The sequence below is a fragment of the Scyliorhinus canicula genome, chromosome 14, assembly GCF_902713615.1.
Source record: "Scyliorhinus canicula chromosome 14, sScyCan1.1, whole genome shotgun sequence".
In the NCBI taxonomy this organism is placed as follows: Eukaryota; Metazoa; Chordata; class Chondrichthyes; order Carcharhiniformes; family Scyliorhinidae; genus Scyliorhinus; species Scyliorhinus canicula.
Genome location: NC_052159.1, coordinates 58,251,862 through 58,274,832, shown reverse-complemented (window position 1 = coordinate 58,274,832; position 22,971 = coordinate 58,251,862). Strand labels below are relative to the sequence as shown.

General features: G+C 48.0%; 1 long non-coding RNA gene across 1 annotated transcript in view; it reads left to right on the top strand.

Annotated features, from left to right (window-relative positions):
- The first annotated feature begins 3,390 nt into the window (after positions 1 to 3,390).
- Positions 3,391 to 22,971, top strand: part of LOC119977139 — a 49,542-nt gene continuing 29,961 nt past the window's right edge. Inside the window, exons 1-2 of the long non-coding RNA XR_005463126.1 lie at positions 3,391 to 3,539; positions 13,190 to 13,352. This is a non-coding gene — a long non-coding RNA (uncharacterized LOC119977139). The remainder of the gene's footprint in view (positions 3,540 to 13,189; positions 13,353 to 22,971) is intronic.

The window sequence follows — 22,971 nt, the reverse complement described above, 5'->3', positions numbered from 1 at the left end:
CGAGAGTAACACTCTTTGGGGTCGGAATAGGCAGATCTCTTCATGCGGAGGAGGACCAATGCCCTTGCCTGTGCCTCCCCAATCGTCCGCCGGAGAATCCTGCTCGGCTGGCATCAGCAGCACCACCGAAAGTTGCAGACTGGCTGTACAACCTATCATATTTCTCTGAATGGAGAAACTTAAATTCGTCATCCGAGGGTCGGGAGAAGGCTTCCACAAAATGTGGGAGCCATTCAGTCGGTTGTTTCAAAACCTGTTTGTAGCCAATAACTCAGAAGCCAAAGAACAGGAAGAGGTAGCCACGATACTGGGGTGCAGGGAAATAACCAAGCCCAAGACGAGAAACATGAGAACCGGGGAGGGGGGGGGGGGGGGGGGTGATGCATCAACCTGAACCAAAGTGGGTAGAAAAAATAACAGAAAAAAACGGTGGGAATCGAAATGCAGGGGACCACAATTGCCACTGCAAACACTGTAAGGAGGAAAAATAAAGGAAACTGTGATGTATGTATGTAAATAGTTGAAGCCGATCTATGTGTAAATAGTTTCAGCTTTACTTTTTATTTTTTGCTTTCTCTTTTTTTAAACCTCCTAATGTTTGTTCATATTTTTATCTGTTTTGTATACCAAAAACTCAATAAAAACATTTTTAAAAAAATTAATCAATTTCTCTTTCTTCCTACTCCTCCGACCAGGAGAGGGGGAAGTTTAAGGGAGGTGTGTGGGGTACGTATTTCACGCAGAAGTGGTGGGTGCCTGTAACACGCTGCCAGAGGATGTGGTGGAAGCAGGCACATTAGCATCATTTAAGGGGCATCTGGACGGGTACATGAATAGGGAGGAAATAGAGGGATATGGACTGAGTAAGGGCAGAGGGTTTGTTTTAGTTAGGGCATCATGATCGGCACAGGTTTGGAGGGACGAAGGGCCTGTTCCTGTGCCGTACTTTTCTTTGTTCTTTGTTCCACTCGACAAAATTATAGAATGAATGTCAGTGTAGCCATTTGTTATTTATAAGGTAGTGACCATCTGACACAGCCACTGAGGTACAGCACAACAATCTTTGAACCATTTAAATGTCAGTCCGTACATTTTTCATCAATTCATTTGCAGCCTTGGCATGCAGGCCCAAATTTGGTAAAGTTCAACTTTTGACAGTTTTCTAAAGTCTTACCAAACTAAAACTCACTCTATTTGGGATGTATGTTTAGCACATTTCTAGCACTGTAAATAATGAAAATCCATTGTGTTACATACAGCTGCCATCTTGTGGTTCCAAAATACTGATTGTCTATACATTGTCACGTTGCAAATGCAAGAAACTTCTGCTTCACAGTAAGGATTATGTACATATTAGTATAACCATCATTTAAGTTTTCATTTTATTTCCAGACTTATTAATAGAATCCCAGATGTTTAGCAAAAAGGGGACATGTCTGTAGTTATTTTACATTGATTCACCAAACTTTTTAACATTCATGAGGATTAGACTCTCGTCAGTATATACAGAAAACACAAAGGCACTTTATCCCGTAAATTTCTGCCCCTTTTTCTTCCAAATGCCACACATGTGGGAACACACTCACCCACCCTCCAATACCTTATTAAGATCTGCATTCTCTGTGTGTGTACCTATAGACATAAGCCAGTGTTTAAATCAATGGGCAATACAAATCAATCTGAACCTAATGTCACCTGCCCCTCAACCCCTGCTTGTGCACGCATACAATTTCTACCTGGGGCCACGTGAACAATCAAGGCAGGAATTCTACTTGATATTTCCTTCCTAAACTGGGATGCTGTTTGAGGTCATTTTGTTTTTCCGCAGCATGGTGTTTGTAATGAAGTAGCCTCCAAGCCAAATAAGTTAGAAATCCATATAGCCAGAAATTGTGCAGAGGTACATGGGGCGTGATTCTCCGCTCCCGGGAAAATTTGTGAAGGCCGTCGTGAACTCGGCCGAGTTTCACGACGGCCTCGGAGCCCGCTCCTCTCACCGAATTCACCCCCACCCGGGGGGCTAGAAGCGGCGCTCCGTTATTTGCGGCCGCCGGGCCTTGATGCTGGCGTCAAGGCGGCGCGCCGAGAATGACATGACGGCGGCGCCGATGTGACGTCAGTCGTGTATGCGCAGGTTGGCCGGCTCCAACCCGCGCAGGCGCGGCTGACGTCACGACGGCTGACAGCTCAAACTCGCGCATGCGCGGTGGCCGTCTTCCCCTCAGCCGTCCCGCAAGTCGTGGCGGCTTGATCTTGTGGGGTGGCGGAAGGGAAATAGTGCGTCCAATTGAGACGCCGGCCCTGATCGCGGGCCTGTCCCCTCCCGAGCACAGTCGTGGTGCCCATTCCCCACCAGGCCCCCTACAAGCCCCAAAACGGGCATCTCACGGTGATTTCACGACGGCGGCGACCAGGTGTGGTTGCCGCCGTCGTGAAACGGTCGCGAACGGCAGACCGCTCGGCCCATCCGGGTCGGAGAATCGCCGGTCGGCGTGAAAAACGGTGAGCGCCGATTCTTCCGAGCAGGGGTGTGGGAGAATCGTGGGGGGCGCCAGGGGGTCGTGAAATTAGTCAGGGGGCCCTCCCGCGATTCTCCGCTCCCCATGCTGGGTGGGAGAATCGCGGGAGGGCAGGGCGACTCATTTCGTTTTTCACGGCGACCGGCGATTCTCCAACCCAGATGGGCCAAGCGGCCTGCCGTTCGTGACCGGTTCACGACGGCGGCAACCACATCTGGTCACTGCCGTCGTAAACATGGCCGCCAAAGGCCCGTTTGAAGCTTGTGGGGGCAGAGAGGGGAGTGGGCACCACGGCCGTGCTCAGGAGGGGACTGGCCCGCGATCGGTGCCCACCGATCGTCGGGCCGGCGTCTCAAAAGGATGCACTCTTTCCCCTCCGCCGCCCCGCAAGATCAAGCCGCCACGTCTTGCGGGGCAGCGGAGGGTGAGACGGCCACCGCGCATGCGCGGGTTTGAGCCATCAGCCGTCGTGACATCAGCCGCGTTTGCGCATGTTGGAGCCGGCCAACCTGCGCACGTCACATAGGCGCAGCCATCGCGTCACTCTCGGCGTGCTGCCCAGCGGCCGAGCGTTACGGATCGCCGCTCCTAGCCCCCCGGGTGTGGGTGAATACGGTGAGAGGAGCCGCCTCCGAGGCCGTCATGAAACTCGGCCGAGTTCACAACAGCCTTCACGATTTTTCCCAGGAGCGGAGAATTCCGCCCATGGAGTTTAACCAGTTAAAATTACACAGCTTAGTGAAGCTGAGCACAGATAAGCTTCCCATCGCATGTTCAGCTAATACCCTAACCCCTTAGGCCGGCGTTGGTTGCAGGGATACCTCGACCTACTTAAAACGATTCCTAGCACTTGAGGCTGACTGTTCAGACACCAGACTGCCGCAGGGTAGAGTTAACCAATCTCTTTCAGGTACTGGATTACGGAAACTGCCACCATTGCGTGTAAAATCCTGGAGCCCACTCAATCTCAAAGAATTCCTAGTTACTTCCCTGCCAAAAATGAGAGTCACTAGCTGACTGGTAAGAGCAGCTTTTCGTCCTTGTTATGTGGTCTAATTATTATTAGCGGCACAACTCACTTTAAAATGTGTGTGTATTGTAGCCAGCGCATTGACAAGAGGGTGGGAGTACTTTGTACCATACCGAATCATAGTTTCAATAGTTGCCTATTCATTGTAAAAACAGCAGGAGTTGGACAGAGGCCTCCTCTCAGGAAGTCAATCATTGGTTCATTTGTTCATTTGGCTGCTTTTATGGCTAAATCCAGGGCAGGGAAGGAATGAGAGGTCAAATTCTTAATTTCCTGTCCAGAAACAAACAAAAGAACAGGGAAAATATGTTTGAAGTCAGCTACAAAGTTCTGCTGAGGGAGCAAATAAGGGCCTATGGCTGTCAACCTATAGAGAGCCAACCAGGTTCAAAACAAGCTGCTGATGTTTTCAGCATTTTCTATTCTTATTCCAGAAAAGTCTTAGACCGAGTCAGTGATGAGTTGGCCATAAAAGTAAATGAATCCACTAATTGGGACTTTGTGGCATAGTTTAATATGTTTCTTCTTGCAAGGAGGTTACCAAGTTAAAGTAAGTAAAATTTGTTATAAACAGTTCTGTTCTTCACTTGCTGCAAAATAAAGCATCTTAATAATTTATACCTAGCTTTTTATTGTTAATATGTTAACCAGTTACTTTTCACTAGACAGAGAATTTTACCTGAGGCGAGGAGCACTTTTAATAATCAGTTAATGTAGCAAAAGGTTCATTCTTACACCCACTAGTCATACTGCCATGTAACTCAATGTTAGGCAATACAGGTGACCTCCTGATCATACATGACAAGGGCCAGCGTCATGGTAACAAAGTTATCACTGAGGCTAAACCCAAAAGACCATCTGGACTGGGCCTGAATTTTTTAAGGTAATAGAAATAAAATGTAAAAACTGGGAAGATTAATTTTTATGAGGAGGCATTACATAAAAATAGTCACAGAACTGAGAAGGCTATTCAGCCCTTTCTGTCCTTGCCATTCCTTTGAAAGAGAAACTCAGATGGTCCCACTCCCCTGCCCTTTTCCCATAATCCTGCAATTCCGTTTCTTCAGATATTATCCAATTCCCCTTTTTTTTTAAATAAATATTTCATTGAGGTAGTTTTTGGCTTTATAAACAGTTACAGACATCAACAGAAAGAAAGCAAAAACCCCAAAAATGTGCAAACATCCACGTACATTCAATACTTCAATCATAACATGCTGCACAAGCCCGCTCCTCTCCCACCAGTACTACCCGCCATTTTATCCCTCCTCCTCCTACTCTATTCTACATCCCCCCCCCCCCCCCCCCCCCCCCCACTGACGCTCACTCGCAAAGAAGTCAATAAATGGTTGCCACCTCCGGGCGAACCCCTGTACAGATCCCCTCAAGGCGAACTTAATTTTTTCCATACCCAGGAAACTCGACATGTCCGCAAGCCACAACTCAGTCTTCGGGGGCTTTGAGTCCCTCCACGCCAATAGTATTCGTCGCCGGGCTATCAGGGAAGCAAAGGCCAAAACATCAGCCTCTTTCTCCCCCTGGACTCCTGGGTCTTCCAAAACCCCAAAAATTGCCACCCCTGGACCCATCGCCACCCTTGTTTTTAGCACCCGGGACATGACGCCCGCAAATCCCTTCCAGTACCCCCTAAGCTTAGGGCATGCCCAAAACATGTGAACGTGGTTCGCTGGTCCTCCCACGCACCTAGCGCATTTGTCCTCTATCCCAAAGAATTTGCTCATCTGAGCCACCGTCATGTGGGCCCGGTGAACGACCTTAAATTGAATCAGCCCGAGCCTGGCACATGTCGCGGTCGAATTTATCCTACTCAGGGCCTCTGCCCACAGCCCGTCCTCCATTTCCCTATCCAATTCCCCTTTGATAGCAGTGATTGAATCTGCTTCCACCACACTCTCAGGTTGTACAATCCAGAGCCTAACCATATGCTGCGGTAAAATGTTTTTCCCTCATGCCACCTTTGGTTCTTTTATCATTCACTTTAAATCGGTTTCTTCTGGTTCTTAACCCTGCCACCAATGGAATCAGTGTCTTCCTATCTACTCTATACAGATCTCTCATGATACTGAACACTTCCAATCAAATCTCCTCGTGACCTTCTCTTCTCTCGGGAGAACAGCCGCACTGGCTCCAATCCATCCATCTGAAGTCCCTCAGCTTTGGAACCATTCTTGTAATTGTTTTCTGTATCCTCCCTAATGCCTTCATATCCTTCCTAATGTACAGTGCCCAGAATTGGTTCAGTGCTCCAGTTGAGGATGAACCAGTGTTTTATAAAGGTTCCTTGCTTTTATACTCTTCTTCTAGTTATAAAGCCCAGGATCCCATATGACTTGTTAACTACTTTCTCAACCTGTCCTGTTACCTTCAACAATTTGTACACATATACCCCCAGGTGCCTCCATTCCTGGACTCCCTTTAGAATTGCAGCCTTTAGTTTATATAGTCTCTGCTCATTCTTCTTACCAAATGCAACACTTCACTGCATTAAATGTCATCGTCCATATGTCCACAGTCAATGTCATCTTGGACATTATCACCAACCTCCTCATAGTTCAAAATGCTTTATATTTGTGACATCTGTAAATTTTGGAATTGTGTCCTACAAAAAGTAGTGTCAGAGCTTTGATTGAATCTTGGCTTCTCATTCATGCCCAGTGCATCACAAATTGAAGGGCCAGAAGACAGCGGTGTAAATGCTGCACACGCCATTTATCCAGGATTTCCACATCCATTTCAAAATGATGATGGATGAGCGGGAGAACCTCCCAATAATCCTGCTTTTAAAATGATTTGTAGCAATAGACAAAGTTCAGAAGCAGACTCCCAATAATAATCTTTATTGTCACAAGTAGGCTTACATTAACACGACAATGAAGTCACTGAAAATCCCCTAGATGCCACATTCCGGCACCTGTTCGGGTTCACTGAGGAAGAATTCACCTAACAGCACGTCTCAATAAATGGTTGCACATTTTTTGCCCTTCCCATGAGGAAGTAACTCTGGTTCCCCACAATATTGTTTGCAGAACTGCAGCCACTGTGCCAACTATAAAAACAAAATATTACGGATGCAGGAAATCTGAAATAAAAACAGAAGTTACTGGAAAAACCCAGTAGATCTGGCAACAACTGTGGAGAGAAAAAATGAGTTTAAAAAAAATATATTTAGAGTCCCAAATTATAATTTTTTTCCCAATTAAGGGGCAATTTAGCATGGCCAATCCACCCACCCTGCACATCTTTTGGGTTGTGGGGGTGAGACCCATGCAGACACAGGGAGATATGCAAACTTCTCCCAGACAGTGACCCAAGACCGGGATCGAACTTGGGTCCTCAGCGCCACAGGCAAGCAGTGCTAACCACTGCGCCAGTGTGCCTGAGAAAAACTGAGTTAACGTTTCCAGTCCATAAGACTGTAAGATATAGGAGCAGAATTAGGCCATTCAGCCCATCGAGTCTGTTCTGCCATTCAATCATGGCTGATACGTTTCTCGTCTAGATTCTCCTGCTTTTCCCCATAACCCTTGATCCGCTTATTAATCACGTTCTTAAAAAATATTTTTATTCAAAGCTTTTCAACAAAAATATAAATATACAGAATGTCAAAAGATCAACCAAAGAACAGCAAACATCACAGCAACCCAACAAACAGTTCTGACCCTCCAGCCCCCCTGACACTGGCTCCTATCCACGCCCCGCCTTCCCCATTTTCAATCCCTGACCTCCCCCGAAAACCACAACCACCCTCTAGAACATGTGAACATGATTCGCAAGCCCCCCTGCACATCACCATAGAACGCCTAGAACATATGGACATGATTCTCAGGCCCCCCTGTACACTGCCCACACCTATCCTCCATTCAAAAACCCTGCTCATCTTCGCCATCATCACGTGGGCTCTATGCACCACTTTAAACTGGATGAGGTTTTACCTTGCACACGATGTGGACACATTCACCCTCCGCAAAGCCTCAGCCCATGTCCCACTTCCTCTCCCTGCTCCTCCTTCCATTTGCACTTAATATCCTCCACCACGGCACCCTCCCTCTCCATCAGTTCCCTATAAATATACACCTTCCCGTCCCCTATTTGGCCCTCCTACTGAAGCTTATCTTGCAGCACGGAGGCGGCAACCCCGGGGGACTCTGGCACCTCCCTCCTCACGAAATCCCAAACCTGCAGGCACCTTAAACCATTCCCCTTGGGCAACTCATACAATTCCTCCAACTCCTCCAGCCCTGCAAATCTGCCCCCTATAAATCAATCCCTAAAGTACTCAATCCCCACCTGCCGCCACCCTCGGAACCTCGCATCCAATCTCGCCGGCACAAATCCATTGTTATCACAAATAGGCACCCACAATGACAAACCCTCTGACCCCAAGTTCTGCCTCCACTGCCCCCACACCCTCAAAGCTGATGCCAACACTGGATTAACGGAAAACCTGGTCAGCGAGAATGGCAAAGGTGCCAACAACAGTGCCCTCAAACTTGTTCCCCTACACGATGCCACCTCCAATCATCCCCAAACCGACTTCGCCTCCACGGCCAATTTCCTCACTAGCGCAATGTTTGCAGCCCAATAATAATTCAGCAAATTCAGCAACAACAGCCACCTCCCTCACCCCGTTTGAAAAAAGCCCGCTCTAACCGAGGGGCCTTCCCCGCCAACACAAACCCAACATTGATTTTCCTGAAAAACGATTTAGGGACAAAGATGGGGAGGTTCTGAAACATAAACAGAAACCTAGGCAATACTATCATTTTTACTGTCTGCACTTGCCCCACCAGTGACCACAGCAAAACGTCCCACCTTTTGAATTCCACCTTCATCCCCTCCCCTCACTGCTGATCAGCCATACCCCTTCTTGGGCCAGGGCCTGGCCTGCATCTTGTGCCCCTCCAGGCCCGCCCTCGGATATTCACCGCCATCTCTCCCTTCCAAACTGCGCCAAACCAACCGCACCCATGTCAACAACTCTCCCCCCTCTCCTCCCCCCCACTCCAAACAAAGAACCAACCCCATTCCCACCCCTCCCCCATGCCTTTTTCCTGACCCCCATTTAATTTCCGTTAACTGGCCCGGCCAGCGTTGCTCCCCGTCAAAACCCACCCCGAGCTTCCCATCCTAAACATGCTTACCATGAACACAAAACTCCTCTCCAAAGTTCAGTGGCCTCACATTCCTCCCAGTGCATGGTCTCTCCTAAAGTCCATTGCCTCCTCTGAGGAGTCAAAATAAAACTCCTGCTTCTGATGTGTCACCCACAAGTGGGCAGGGTACAATAATCCCAAACTCAACCCCCTTCTTGAAGAGGGCAGCCTTTGCCTGGTTGAAACCGGTTCTCCTCTTCGGGAACTTGCACCCAGGTTTTAATGGAGCCGCAGCTCACCCGCTTCCCAAGTGCACCTCCAGGTCCACCTCGCCCATTTCAAAATATTTTCCTTGTCCGAGAAATGGTGCAACCACACCACCATTGCCCTCAGAAGCTCGCCCAGCTGCAGCCTCCTCCTCAGCACCCTGTGCGCCCAATTCACCTCGAGAGGTCGATCAAAAGCCCCTTCTCCCATCACCTGCTCCAACATCCTCGCCACATACTTGGCGGTGTCTGCTCCCTCAATGCCCTTGGGCATCCCGACTACCCCCCCCCCCCCCCCCCTCCCTGCGACGAACAGCTCCTCAAACACGGTCACAAAGATCCCCCACCTTTTCTCAAACTCCCCTGCTGAGCCCCTTAACTCATACTTTATCTTCTCTAACCGCAGGAAGTCATACAGGTCACCCAACCATGCTGCTACCCCCGGTGGCAATGCTGACGCCACTCCAGCAAAATTTGTCACCATGCAATCAGAGAGGCCAAGGCCAAGGCATCGGCCTTCCTCCTCTCCATGAGCTCCGGCTTCTCTGAAACCCCAAATATCGCCACCAAAGGGTCCTGGTCCACTCCCTCCTCCCTATCCTGGCGAAGACTGTGAACACTCACGCCCAGAAACTTCCCAATTTTTCACAACCCCAAAACATGTGCATATGATTCGCTGGCCCCTGCCCACACCTCTCACACTCATCTGCTACCCCCGAAAGAACCCACTCATTCTTGCCCAAGTCAGATGTGCCCTGTGCACCACCTTGAACTGTATCAGGCTCATCCTTGCACACGAGGAGGTCCCGTTTACCCTTCGCAGTGCCTCACTCCATACTCCCCAATTGAGCTCCATTCCCAACTCTGCTTCCCATTTCTCCTTGATCTTCACCACTCGCTCGCCTCCCTGCTCCCTCAGCCACTTATATATATCCCCAATTCTTCCCTCCACTTCCACATCCGGAAGCAGCAGTCGCTCCAGCAGGGTGTATCCCGGCAATCTAGGGAACTCCTTCCAGACCTTTTGTGCAAAGTCCCTAATCTGTAGATACCTGAACTCAACTACCCCTCGGCAGCTCTACCCTCTCCCTTAGCTCCTCCAGACTGGCGAACCCTTCCTCCAAATACAAATCCCTCACCTTGACCAGCCTCACTTCCCTCCACCTCCTGTATACACTATCCATCCCCTCCGGCTCAAACCTATTATTCTCGCACAGCGGCATTAGCACCGACACCCTTCCACCCTAAAATGCCTCCTCAGCTGATTCCATATCTTCACCGTCGACTGCACCATTCAGCTCCATGAATACCTACTTGGAGGCATTAGCAATGCTGCCCTCAAACACCATAGCCCTCAAACTAGACGCTTTACAAGATTCCGACTATCTATAAATTCTGTCGCCTGGAGCGATTCTCTAGGTCCTCTAACTTCTCCCTCAGCCTTTTCTGGCTGTCCACCACCATCCCCAACTCCGTCTCTTTTGGATTCAGCAATTATAGAGGGGGGGCCCTTTAAAATATTAACTAAAAAAGATTCCTGAAAATTACTGATGAGTAAGTTATAATTATAATTATAAACACCGTCCATGGCTGTATCAAGTGTTACAAGTAATGAACTCCAAGTTCTGACGTTATCTGATACGAAGGTACATTCAACAAGATTGAAACAGTATTCTAGCTGCGACCAGATGTAACATAGGGAGTTTGAATGTGGCACAGAAATCAGGAGACACTTTGAGAGACTCGAAGAAAGCATTTTCCAGTTAATTTTGTGTGAATGTACCAAAATGTGTTTTTAAGAAATAAAAACTTTGCTTCCATTCATTCGACCGGACTGACTTATCTATGAACGAAAGATAAGACGAATCTTACTGTCTCCAATGAGGCCATCCGCTTCTCATGTTCCCTCACCGCCTCCTCCACCTTCTATATCATCAGGCCCTGAGCCTCCAGCCTCTGCTCCACTCTCTCAATCGCTGCTCTGAGTGGCTCCGCCATCTTAGCCAGGTCTTCCGAGGACTCCTTCCTCTGCTGATGGAATTTATTATTTAAAATTCCACGAGCTGCTCCTTCGCCCACTGGGCAGGCAGTGCTGCCCCCTTGCCCTCCGCCATCTTAACCTGTGGCGCACCGCAAAAACTGCCCTGCTCCAGCTGCTCTCTCATTCTCGTGGCACCTCTCATTCTCTGATCCATACACCCATCTCACCAGAGGAGTATTACCATACCAAGGCACTCACACACCTTTTGTACTCAAAACGCCCCCAATACGGGTGGGGAAGGACCAACAAAATTCACTTTGAGCGAGATCCACCAATGTGGGACCACTCACTCCATGGCCGCCACCAAAAGTCCCTTATTAATCAAATTAATTAGTCCGTATGAATCTCTCTCAGAACGGTCTGTTACGTTGTTGGATTGCCAACTTTTGCAAGTTCAAAACTAGCCAGATAGGCAGGCTACCGGCTGTGAAGGAGCATCATGGTTTCAGTGTGCTTTGTAGAAAATCTTGCACAGATAAATGTGGGGAAAATAATGTCTATTTTTGAAAATTAAACAACAAACGTTAGTAATTTAGGAACCTCCAGAAAGCTCAGTCAAAACAGATAGAATAATAAATGGAGCAGCTTGTTTTAAGCTTTACTTCCCCCCCTGTCAACAGCCCTTGCAAAAGAAATTTGCTTCACGCAAACTATTTCCATGAAAATAAAAATGAAAATCGCTTATTGTCACAAGTAGGCTTCAAATGAAGTTACTGTGAAAAGCCCCTAGTTGCCACATTCCAGCACCTGTTCAGGGAGGCTGGTACGGGAATTGAACTGTGCTGCTGGCCTGCCTTGGTCTGCTTTCAAAGCCAGCGATTTAGCCCTGTGCTAAACAGCCCCTTATGGGGTATTGGTTGGAAAGGTAAAAAGCAAATTGAACAGTTCAAAGATTTTATCCATAAACTTAATATTGAATTGCAACTTTGATCATTCGCCAATAGTTTTGGTCCAAGTTTGTAATTTTGTATGCCGTTTTCAACAGGAATAGATCCTGGCTTTTGCATAATTGCAGCAATTCCATTCATTTAGAAGGCACTGATTATTTATCTGTGTGATACACTGAAATCTGTGAAAGCACATATTATGTGACCTGAAAACCTTTTATTTTCCAGCCTGGACGTTACCAGAAAATATAATTAATATCCCTGAATATCTGAGCCAGAGTGACTTCAGTTACTATCCTGTTGTGTTAACATTTATTTTCTCTACAAACCCACATCGGCCGTCAGAACCGGCATAAAAAATAATCATCTACCCAGGAGAAATAATCCATTTGATTTTTGCAGATAGTTCATGGTCTGGAGCCCACATTTTGCTCTGGATGATGGCAAATATGTGCCCTATCCGACTGCCAAATGGGCATTGTCTGCCTGGCTGCACATTAATTTTGAATCATAAAGAAGTTCCAGGATCTGCACAGTTGGAGCAGAGCTATGGCCTGCAGTAATTTGAACTGTAACCTACTTGCAAACACATTAATTGTACTCAGCAATTATAGCACCAAAATATACACACGACAATCTTATTTCTGTATCATCTTCCTACAAATTGTAAAAAAGAGATTTGTCATTCCCTTATCAGAATAAAATAATCGAGGGCAGTCAGCTATCTGCTAATCTAACATTTTTTATATTTATAGTTTCACCTGAAATATGTATATTTCACGCATCTGCTAGAAAATCTAATTCAGTTTTAATTTGAACTTCATGAAAATATTACAATAATTGTTCATTAGATTACGCTTGTTTTTCTGTTTTCTTATAGTAAGGAAATTATACCGATATGTTAATTTTTAAAGTAAATTTAGAGTATCCAATTCTTTTTTTTTCCAATAGAGGGGCAATTTAGCGTGGCCACTCCACCTACCCTGCACATCTTTTGGGTTGTGGGGGTGAGACCCACGCAGATACGTGGAGAATGGGCAAACTCCACATGGACAGTGACCAGAGGCTGGGATTGAAGCCAGATCCTGAGTACCATGAGGCAGCAGTGCTAACCAATGCGCCATCATAAGCCCAGACCAATATGTTTTGTCAGATTTTCCCACGGTTATGTGAAACAAGCTTAAATTTCTAATCTGAGCCTTAGGTTAGTCACAAACTGTGTACAGCTTTCTGGAAAACTGTTATCTGTGACATACTTTTCAACCATGTTAACTTGATGGCAGTTTACAACTATTTCCTTAGATCAGTGTTTTCCAAAGTCTTTTTTCTCAGGACCCACTTTTACCAACACATGCCAGCCGACCTTCGTGACCCACGCCGGCCGACCTTCGCGACCCACGCCGCCCGACCTTCGTGACACATGCCGGCCGACTTCCGTGGCCTACACTGGCCGACCTTCACGACCCACCATTATTTCTTACATTTAATGCGACAGGTGAGCCTGCTTGGTCCTCACAATCTCACTTACTTTGTCATTCAATGTTACATTTCTGTTAAGGACTTCAGCTGATGATTTAAGTTCTCACTGCATCCTTTGAAAAAAATCAAGAGGTTTGTCCTCAAACTCACTATGCTTAGTCTTCAAATGCCTTTGAGGTTTTGAGGGTTTAAAATTTTCATTTGCCACTACTTCCCTGCATATAACACACATGGGCTTTGCATTCTGATTTGTATTGGCCCAATTAACAAAGCCACGCCTCAAGTAATCATTTTTATACTGTTGTGTTCCCAATTTCAGTTTCTTCTTTGTTGGCATTTCACCAAAGGCTCTGGAGCTCTATATAAAGCTCACACCAACACTGTATTGTCCTCCCGTGGACTCTCCTGAGCAGCTCTCTCCAGCAGATTCCGTTGTGGGATCCTGGCCTGTTTGTGTCTCTGGCCCTCTCTTCCTTTATTACAAAATGGCCCATCTTCAGTTCTTCACACAGTCCTGTTGCTTGCTCGCTCACAAATAGAAAATGGAGGAAGCTCTCCTTCGTGATTTCATGCCCAAAGCACAGATGTACAGGGCACGTGACATCTGTCTATGTGCCACGTGCATGACCTGCTCTCTGTCACCACTTCTGTCACCACCAAATCCATTGTTTGTATTTAAAGGCCGGTCGCAGCCAGCGTTCTTAAAAGCCGGTTGCGGCCGTTGGGCGCTTCTCCCCACAATTTAAAAAATATATAAATTTAGCGTATCCAATTCATTTTTTCCAATTAAGGGGCAACTTTGGCGTGGCCAATCCACCTACCCTGCACATCTTTGGGTTGTGGGAAGGAACTCACACAAACATGGGGAAAATGTGCAAACTCCACATGGACAGTGACCCAGAGCTGAGATCGAACCTGGGACCTCAGCGCCATGAGGCCGCAGTGCTAACCACTGCGCTGCCTTGCTTCTCCCCACAACTGCGACCGATCCTTCTGCAACCTTTCCAACACTCACCTGTGACCCATCCATGGATCGCGACCCTGAGTTTGAAATACCCTGCATTAGATGATGTATATCTCATTCCGAGCAGAATGTGAAGTAGCATGAAGGAAATTAGACTGTCTTTCTTTGGAATTGGCAGAAATAAAGCATCCTACAGATTTTCAGAACAACAAGATGTGTTGGACAGTTTTGTAGGTGTGAGTCCCTTACTGCAGTGTAGGATTTCTGAATTTCCTTTTTACCTTTCCTGAACTCAAAGAGAAATCATGTGCTAATAAGCACATATCTGTTTAGGTAAGAAAAGAAACAATGGGTGGAATTCTTCTATTTTGAGACATAGTGGGGTGATAAGCAGCTCTGGTGGCGCCTATCTCGCTGGTCAGAATGCTACCTCCAATCTCTTGCTGCACCACCCTTGCTTCTCCAAACATCTCCTCCCCAGCCACTTCGCAGGTTGCTAAGACCTACAATTCCGATAACAGATGTGAGTGGCCACCTGGAGTCATGTGAGCTCAGATGCCTCACTCCCTTTGAGGAAAGAGCCCTTGTGGTGGTTGGGGAGAAGCAAGACAGCGCCTGTGCAGAATGCAAAGTGGTGGCTGCAGACAATAGTGAGAGCCCTCAGGACACACAGTCTTTCTTCAAGCCTCTTGTGAGTAAACATTTGTGGTGAATGTAACTTAGTAATTCACACTGTATTTACCAATACCATTGTAAGCGCAGTAGTGTTATCCGACCACTAGGGGGATGTAGCCACCTAAAATGGACGCTGAGCTACAAATTAAGCCAAGCGCTAAGACTGCTGGGAAACAGACAGTTTAGCCAGACCAGCAGTCTGCAAAGAGAGCATTTTGCATTCTGCAAGCAGCAGAAACCAGTTTGGGCTCAGGTGAGAAGACCTTAGCTAGGTGCAAATGGCAAAACGCTTTGCATGCTAATGAGGCAATCAGACCTGAACACCCACACAATAGATACATTTGATTCTGAATGGACACATTTGAATCAAGGCCCAGACATCGAGGCACCAGAAACCTCCAATCAAAAGGGCATAAGAAACGCCCCCCCCATCACGGAGACCCCCTCGCATTGGGGAATTAAAACAGTATCGATGAGGAATTGACCCAATAGGTAAAGCCCGCCCAAGAAGAGGGAAGGACAATGGGATCCCTATAAAAGACAGGGACCTCGTGTTGTCCGGTCTGTTTTTTTCCGTGCTCCGGCTCTGACCAAGACCTTGAAGATCCAATCTGACTCCAGCCGTCGAGCACCAGCCGCCGAACCGTAAGTGCCAGTACGACGCTCGCTACGCGAACTAAGCCCGCTAGAACCCCCAGTGACCAGAACGCTTGCTGAAGGTTGCAGCCCAAGACCAGGACGAAGGCCTCGCTCCCTGACCTTGCCTGTTCCTGTTAGATAAGTATTCTGATTACTTTAGTTTAGTCATAGCTTAGTCTCTTAGTGTGTGCATGAATATTTATTATTACTATATAATAAATATTATCGTTTGGACCTTACTAATCGGTGTATCGTCTTTATTACTTTGAACTTGACCTTGGAATACTCGTGACGTTGTCTATACGGCAACTGGCGACTCCTAAGCTGAATAAATACATAAGACAGAGCCTAGTGGTGTTAAGCACTTGGAAGTTAATACACCCCAATAAACGCGTTTTACGCCCATAGCAAAACGTGCAACATTTAGTGGCGACTCCCTGACGGGACACGGTTGTAAGTGGAAACCCCACACCGTCCAGGACCCTGAAATTTGAATTAGAACTCCAAATTACAGAGAAAGTAAGAAAGTAAAGAAAATCACGAGTATTCAAGGTGTTCAAACTAATAAGCGTAATTCGGAAGTGTGTTTAGTGCATGTGTACTAACAGGGTTGTAAGGTAAAACTGAAAGCATTTTGTTGCGACAAACTTTCGGTAGTTTTGTGAACGGAACATAGTGTAAGCCGTACCCGTTTCTTGAAACACAACCCCAGCAACCCCCTGTTCCAAATTAACTAAAAGAGAGTCAGAGAAAATGGCCATGCAGGCAATGGAACGTCTGATGGATCCAGAAAGGTTTGTGGTCGCAGTGACCAGCAACAGTAGCAGGGTAGGCCAGTGTCCCACGTGGGAGCTGGAACTCCGCAAATATTTACAAGGAAAGGGATGGCCCCTTTGGAAAGAGTTTTGTTTGAATGAGGAGACAGGTCCCGGAAGTATAGGACATACTTGGTGGGAGAACCTCTCTCAAATTCACAAAAAGAACCTTAGTAAAGCACGCAAGCCGATGGCGATTGTGTCCTGTTTGGCACAGTTGCGAGGCACAGAGGAGGTCGTCAGGACGCTCCGGGCAGATTTAGAAGAAAGGAACCGAATGAGTAAGGTCGATGTCAGGGACATTGAGAAGGAAAATCTGGATCTAAGAGGGAAGTTGGTAGAGAAAGGTAGAGAGGTGGATGATGCCAAGAGGGCACATCAGTCTTGTCTAGCCCATCTCAGCAGTTCCCAGACCCAGTACGAAAAGGCTTATCAGGACGTGCAACGTGCCGTTCTGATAAGAGAGGAATCAGACAAGCAGGTGGAGGCATTGCAGAGGCAATGCTCTGATCTCAAAGCAGCTTTGAGAGCACTCCATGCTGCAACCACAGAGCAAAGGCAAAGTACAGTAGACCACGCGAAATGCAGGAAACAGATTGCAGAGCTGCAATCGCTGCTTTCGGTGCAAAATGGGTTCCAAAGCACCTTTGGAACCCAGTTAGATGGAGAAAATGCCCCAGATTGGCAAGAATTAAGTGAAACAGCGCAGCGATATGTTCAGGGAACATGTGCGCCAGCAGCGCAACAGAAAAGGCAGGCACCCCCACCCCCCACAGATCAGATCATAACCGCACCCATGAACCCAGTAACCACGCAGAGAAAAGCTATAGCAGAAGGCGCACCAGATATAACCTACACCACCCCCTTAACTGTAACCCAGCTCAGGGACGCATGTGAGAAGATCACTCCGTTCCTCCCCACCGCAGACCCCCACCAGTTCTTTGCTAAAGTGAAACAGCAGGCTACCATGTACGGCCTGGATGAGAGAGCAGGTTAAGCTCACCGTGCTGAGCTTAGACCAGTCAGTAGTAGCAGCCCTCCCCGACCCACAGAACGTTGCCGGAGGCACCCTAGAAGAGATGCACACCTCCATTTTAGATGCCATCGGGTATAATCGAGGTGACCCCGTGGAAGGACTGAATAAGTGCCGGCAGAAAAGATCCGAACACCCCACAGCATTCGCAGGAAGGCTGTGGATTCATTTCAACGCAGTTTTCGGCGAGTTAAATAGAGCGCATTTGAACCGGGAAAATATGGTCAAATGGACGCGAACCATAATCTCACACGCGACAGAGGCAGGACAGAGCGCTTGCAACAGTTATGACCCTTCAGAAGAGGCCCATAATGAGAAATGGGTCCTGAAAAGGTTGTCCCGCGCTTGGGAGCAATCAATTCAGGGAAAGAGTAAGGTTCAATCCCCAGAAGAGGCTCAGGCTGCCGCAGATATTCAGGCAGTGAGAGAGCACCAGAAACCCGCATGGGTAAATGAAGGGAAGAGCAGCCCACAGCAGAAAGGAAAGGAGTGCTATAACTGTGGACAGTTAGGGCATTGGGCAAAAGAATGCAATGCACCCCGGCGATCTCAGAGAGGCCAGCAGACAGGCACTCTGAACCGCAGTAAGGCAAAACCCATCCACAATACAGCAGTACAGTCAGGACCCACCAATGCGGACGAGACGAACTGACGGTGTTCGGGCTCCCCCACTTGGGTCTGTGACACACTATGGGACTCATCAGGGAGACCCGTAGTCACAGCAAGAGTAAAAGGGAAGCCCATAGAGTTACTGTGGGACACAGGAGGCTCCCGCACCACCATTAACTCTACGACCACGGCACACGCAGACACGTGGCCGACCACATCCACCATTACACTTAGCGGGTTCACCGGACACTCGCAGCAGGGACATATCACAGCACCCGTAGCGATCCAGCTAGGGAACATCTCAACCAAACACCCCGTAGTTTTAGTAAATCTTCCCCGGACAGCAGAACACATCCTGGGGATAGATTTTATGAACGCTCATAGCTTGTCGTTCGACCCAGTGAACCAGTGTGTCTGGCGAATGGCTAGATCAGACAGAGCACCAGCCACCCTCACAGTCGGAGACTACGCTAATCGGATTAGCGCAGTGGGAGAGTACTCATTTGACCTGACTACACTCCACTCCGACAGACAAATAAAAGCCCTACTGAACAAACACAGGACAGCATTTGCAAGTCACCGTCATGACTGTGGCAGAATGACTGGACCAGTTCACGTTACCGGACAGGACCCCCGACCACAGAAACAGTATAGATTTCCCCTGGAAGCAGAGGTGGAAATAGAAAAGGTGATAGGAAGCTTATTGGAGCAAGGTGTGCTCAGAGCGGTAGCCTCGACCAATAATGCCCCTATTTGGCCAGTGAGGAAGCCCGATGGATCATGGCGTCTGACCATCGATTATCGGGAACTCAACAAAGTAACCCCCGCAGTAGCCCCAACGGTAGCTACTAGTCCCGAGACCATGCTCAAGCAGGGACTCAACTCCAAATACTTCACGGTATTGGACATCAGTAACGGATTCTGGTCAATACCATTGGCAAAAGCGTGCCAGTACAAATTTGCCTTCACTTTCAAATCGCAGCAGTATACGTGGACATGCCTTCCACAAGGATTCCACAATTCCCCCTCCATTTTCCACCGACAGTTGGCAAGTGGTTTAGAGAAATTCTCCCGCCCCGAATGTCTGGTACAGTATGTAGACGACCTACTACTGCAGACAGACACAAAGGCAGAGCACATTACGCTTCTGGCCGAACTCCTGGAACTGTTGACTTCAATTGGATGTAAAGTTAACCCAAGAAAGGCCCAGATTTTGGAAAGTAAAGTGATGTATTTGGGAACAGTCATCACACACGGCAAACGCGAGATCGAATTCAAAAGAATTGATTCGATTGTCAAATTGCCCCTTCCCCAAAATGTTTCGGCCCTCCGGTCGTTTTTAGGACTGGTTGGCTATTGTCGGAACCACATCGACGGATTCGCGACAAAAGCCGCCCCACTCTCAGACCTCCTTAAGAAAGGAGCCCCCTGGGAATGGCTTCCGCAGCATACAGAGGCTGTGGAGGAGTTAAAACGAGCCCTTAGCGCAGCACCCGCGCTGCTAGTCCCAGACCAACTTTCACCCTACGCAATAGAGGTAGCGAGCACCGATCTGACCCTCTCGGCCGTGTTGCTTCAGGAACGGCACGAGCAGCTAAGACCAGTGGCTTATGCCTCCCGACTGTTAGACCCGGTAGAACAAGGATTCTCTGCCTGTGAGAGGCACCTCCTTGCTGTCTTCTGGGCAGTACAATACTTCTCATACATTACCGGACTCAACCCCATTACTATTCTGACCGAACACACACCCACACAGCTACTCCTAGACGGTCGACTGAAGGACGGTTCAGTTAGCCAGATTAGGGCAGCTAGATGGACACTACTTTTAAAAGGACGGGACATTACAGTAAAACGGACCCGCACATACACATATTTAGCAGACAACCTCCAATACCCCGGACAGCCCCATGACTGTGAAATTGTAGCTCCCCTGCATAACACAGGACCCTTTATAGCAAAAACACCCCCCAGGAAGATAGGGAACCCAAAACAAAGCCCCCAACCCACAGACACGTGTGGACCACTGAGGATTTATGTAGACGGTTCCTCCACAGTTTTAAATGGTGAGCGTATCACAGGATGCGGCATCTATGTAGAGGACGCGCAGGGGCGCGCTCTCGAAGAGATAGCTCTAAAACTACCAGGCCACTTAGGCGCGCAGGCAGCAGAGCTCGCGGCCATAGCGTATATAGTGGACCACCCCGCTTCTTTCCCCAGCCCAGCAGACATATATTCAGACAGCTTATATGTCTGTAACAGTTTGACCGATTTTCTGCCCCTGTGGAGGACACGAGGTTTTGTCTCCGCAGACGGGAAACCCCTTCCATCAGCCCCTCTACTCCAGCATATTTTAGAAAAAGCGAAGGACAGGACCTTCGGAATAATAAAGGTACGAAGTCACCATAGGTCATCCCCCCCTGGGAATGTAAAAGCCGACGCACTGGCTAAGGCAGGTTCCAGGCGAGGACACTTATGGACCCCCCCAGCTAGCGCACCAGCTAGCACCCCTGTGAGCGCAGTCCAAATCTCACAGACAGACATTAAAGATCTTGTAGCAGCACAGAAGCAGGATAAGGACCTCAGGGAGGTTTTTAAAGGCAACTTTGTGCCAGAGTACGAGAGATTTAAACACGCACTGACCACACATGAGGGTGTGATCATAAAGGAACAACTTTATGTGGTCCCGCAGCAGGACAGGAATGCAATGATTGCTTTATTCCATGATAACCACAGGCATCAGGGAATTGATGCAACAACGAGGCACCTCAGGCAACTCTGTTGGTGGCCTAATCTCAGGACTGATGTCACGCATTACATAGAGAATTGCCTTATTTGTGCACAGAATAACCCGGAGAGGTATTCTAAGAAGGCACAACTTCGGCATACTCGCCCAGTAAACGGCCCCTGGACAAACCTCCAGATCGATTTTATAGGACCATTGCCCCCTTGTAGGAATGGCTATAAATACGTTCTGGTGGTCATCGATACCTTTACCAAATGGGTAGAGGCATTCCCCTCCAGAACAAATACAGCTAAGACAGCTGCAAAGATCCTGACCCACCACATCTTCACGAGATGGGGTTTACCCCGAAGTATTGATTCGGACCAGGGATCTCACTTCACAGGACGGGTCATGAAGAACGTCCTGACAATATTCGGCATAAAACAAAATTTCCACATTGCGTATCATCCACAGTCCAGCGGGATTGTGGAGCGCATGAATCGGACTCTAAAAACTACCCTTAGAAAAATGGTTCAGGAGAATAACTCCACATGGGATTCAGTGCTCCCCTTTGCACTCATGTTCATAAGGAACACTGTTTCCACTTCCACAGGCTACACACCACATACACTCATGACCGGACGCCCTATGAAAGGGACAGAATTCCTTTTAGGACTGGACATGACCAGCCCCGAGGTGACAGCCCTCACACACGAAAAGACGGTTAAAGACTTGGTTGAGACTGTGAGGTCTGCACAGATTGCAGCCGCAGTTCAGCTTGGAAAACGCCGTCAACAACGCACAGCTTGTTTTAATAAGACCGTACACCCCACAGAATTCCAGGTTGGGCAACAGGTAATGTTATCTGTTTACAACCCCAGCAGTTTTTTGGCTCCAAAATATTCCGGTCCATACTCAATTTCGGATAAAATTAGCCCCTCAGTTTACAGGATAAAATACCCTAATGGGAAGACTGCGTGGTTCCATATCAACCAGTTAAAGGCATATGGAACACAGTCTAACCATGCTCATCATGTACTGCTAGATGCAGCAGAACACTTCACCCCGCCCACTAGAGACACTTTTCCACCATCCCCCTCACAGACCAGTTCATCAACGGACTCGCCCACGAGTCCGCCCACAGACCACAACAGACCACGCCCCGAAACGCCCACAAGCCGCCACAGCAGAGACAGCAGGACAGACACTGACTCTGAGGACAGCGACAGCACACAGCCATACAGCCCACACTGCACCAACTACGACCCCGACTCCAGTGACCCCATGGAAGTCACTTACCTTAAAAACCCAGAACCACCACCCGACCCCGACTACCCCGACAACACACTTGACACAACACTATGGCACAGGGACAATTCATACAGACTTGTCCGCAATGATGAAAGTGACCCCCGGTCACACAATTCGAAAATAGCATGCCTGATCCACACAAGGGTGTGGGATCCGGGAGAGCAGGACGACACGGTGTCTGAATCCCGATACGGCAACCCCTTTGTGACCCTGTTCACAGAGACAGAGGAAAAGTGAGGTGTCCAGATGATGTAAAATAGGAATCTTTTGAGGGAAGCGATGTCCTTTCTGATGGAACCTGCACGTATGTTTGCCTTCGTTTTATGTTTGTTTTGTTTCAGGAATGTAAATGGTTCAGCTGGAGGATGGACATCTTCTTTTCAGCTGAAAAGATTGTGACCACCTCACATACACGTTAGTTTTTCCGCAGATACCTTTGAGAACTTCGGTTCCAAAACACCAGTTTGATTGGAGATCTTTTCAAAGTTGTAAGGCTTGTGACCACCTTACACACCCAATAGTATCTCTGCCGAAACCTCTGAGAACTTCTATGGTGAGCAGCTCACCGTATCAGCCAAATTGTCTGAAGCCCAGCTCATGCTTTCAGATGAAGGAGCATCTTGGCTCCCTTGTTTTTAGGTGCCCCTCTATTCGGCGAATAGAGGCTGCAAGTCACGGTTAACACATTCGTACCCGTTTTAATCCAGGTTACTCAGGCAGTGGACAAACGGCACTGAGGACCCGCCCTGTCTGAGAACCCACTTTGGTCAGCCAAGCTCGGGTATGGCACAGCACGCCCTACCCGGGGATCCCATCCAAATCGTACCCGTAGCGGCCCATACGCAACCCATTCGACCTTTCATTTCA